The following is a 2,500-nucleotide window of genomic DNA, read 5'->3' as shown; positions in this document are numbered from 1 at the left end:
GGCCCTTTAATTTTAATTGTAGCGGAGTTCCAGAGAGCGAGGATGAAAGAGGGAATGAAAGGATTATCCACCCAATAATTATAGAGAAACCTGAAGAGATAGAAGTGATTATTAATTACCCCATTGATGATTTTAAATGTAAATATTGTAAAAACATTTATAATACGACGGGGGGTTTTAGAAAACATCTTAAAATATGCAAGGGAATTAAGGCCATTAGAATAAGATGTAGTAAGTGTAGCTGGGAAGGAAGCTACCAGGCAGTGGCTTGTCACTTCTCGAAATGTACCAAGGGGGCTACTGGTGGTTTAAATGTTGAGGTTGAGGGTAATGAGAATAATGATAATGATAACTTGGAGGTGGAATTGAAGAAGTATGGTTGTGACCTATGTACTTTAAGATTTGGTACAGCTAGAGGCCTTGGGCAGCATGAGCGACATGCACACCCTAACTTGAGGAACGAGAAAAGGAAGATTAAGAGTAATGAAGGTAGGAAAAAAGATACTAGTAAAGAGAGTAATAGGAAGGGTGTGTGGTCAAGTGAGGAAGTGGATATGTTGCAAAAATTGGAGCTAGAATTTGCTGGTAAGAGGAATATTAATAAATTGATCGCCGAAAGATTAGGATCAAAGACGGCAAAGCAAATTTCAGACAAAAGGCGTCTGCTAAGTAAGAAAACCAAAAAGAATGATAAAAAGGTTGAAGTAGATGGTGAGATATTGTTGAGTAGTAATATGGAAGAAGAAGAGGAGGAAAACATTGAGAGTTTGGATAGGACACAGGAAGCGATAGGTAGTGTCCATAGTAATATTAATAAGTTGGATTGCCCGGAGGGTTCAGTGGATGAACTTCTTAGCTTAGTTGAAAGGAACCTGGATAAGAATAAAAAGGGTAAAAATGAGTTTGAAAGGATTATGAAGGGGATCCTAAATAAGATAGAAAAGAAGAATAAAGAAAATATTAGTGATAAGACTAAACATAATAAACGGATAGATGTTAAAATAAAGGATAATAAAACAGGGAAGAATAAAGGGGTTAGTGGTGCAAAAAGTAGATATGGGAAGAAGAAAGGAAAATTTAAAGAGACGCAGGTTCTTTTTAAAACAAAACGCCAGTATTTAGCTAGAACCCTGATGGGTGCTCCGGGTAGAAGTAAATGCCCCCTAGAAAAGAAAGATCTAGAAGAATATTTTAAGGGTAAATTAACTAAGAGTAATGAGAAGAATAATCTGAGAGGCTTTGTTAAATACAACAATCAGATAGAGGAATCCCAATTTGCACTTCTAACGGGACCTGTAGGGGTAGAGGATGTGGATCGTGCCATTAAGGCGATGGACATCAAAACTGCTGCGGGTCCCGATGGAATGACAATGGGGGATATTATTAAGATTTTTAATAAAGATAATATGCTGCTGCCAAGATTGTACTCAATCTGGGTGGCCACGGGCAGGATACCAGACCAGTTGAAGGTCAGTAGGACCGTACTTATTCCCAAAAGTAATAATGAAGAAGAGCTACTAGATATTAACAATTGGAGACCAATTACTATCGGTCCAATGCTATTAAGAATTTTTACTAAAATCATGGCAAATAGATTGAATAAGATTATTAAATTAAACAAAAGACAAAAAGGATTTATGACGGGAGTCCCAGGGTGTGAAGAAAATATTAAAATTTTAGAGAACATAATGAGTGGGGCAAAATGTAAGAAGAAGGACTTGGCAATAGTCTTTGTAGACTTAGCCAAAGCCTTCGACACCGTGGGACATAAGTTGATAGTGACAGGCCTTAAAAGACTCCAGCTCCCAGGAGTGTTCGTACAATTAATTAGGGATCTTTACGAGAATAACTTTACCCAAATTGAAGGATATAACTGCAAAACCGATAATATTCCGATATTATGCGGGGTTAAGCAGGGCGATGCTTTATCGCCAATTTTATTTAATATAATCATGGATCCGCTGATTAGCACAATTGAGGAGAAACAAAAGGGGATATTTTTGGGCGAGGATGGTAAGGATTGTCATTGTGCATCGTTAGCTTTTGCCGATGATATTGCCCTAATTAGCGAGACATATGAGGGAATGGTATATAACCTTAAAATAGTAGAAAGATTTTGCCGAAACACTGGGCTGGAGGTCAATATTAAAAAAACTAAAGGGTTTTATTTTAATCACAAAAACAAGTCCTTTATATATAATGATAAGCTCAATTGGAAGTTTGAGGACAAGGAGATTCAATTTATTGAGCCAGGAACTACCGATAAATATTTAGGGGCCAAGATTGACCCCTGGTTGGGGATTAGTAAGGCAAACTGGGAAAAACAATTAGAAGTATGGTTAGGGAATTTAAAAGGTTCATCCCTGAAACCTGTCCAAAAGATTGAAATTTTAAAAACGTATTTTATCCCGAGGCTATTTTATTATCAGGTTTTATCAGAGGTTTCTCTAAATTATTTAAAGAAATTGGATAATATTATTAAGAGTGCAATCAAAGAAAT

At 36.6% G+C, this 2,500-nt stretch overlaps 1 pseudogene; it reads left to right on the top strand.

Moving 5' to 3' along the window:
- LOC140474842 (28S ribosomal RNA) overlaps positions 1-2,500 on the top strand; it is an 8,548-nt pseudogene that overhangs the window by 3,398 nt on the left and 2,650 nt on the right.

This window comes from Chiloscyllium punctatum, unplaced genomic scaffold, assembly GCF_047496795.1.
Source record: "Chiloscyllium punctatum isolate Juve2018m unplaced genomic scaffold, sChiPun1.3 scaffold_1210, whole genome shotgun sequence".
In the NCBI taxonomy this organism is placed as follows: Eukaryota; Metazoa; Chordata; class Chondrichthyes; order Orectolobiformes; family Hemiscylliidae; genus Chiloscyllium; species Chiloscyllium punctatum.
This window is presented reverse-complemented; position numbering and strand designations above follow the sequence as displayed.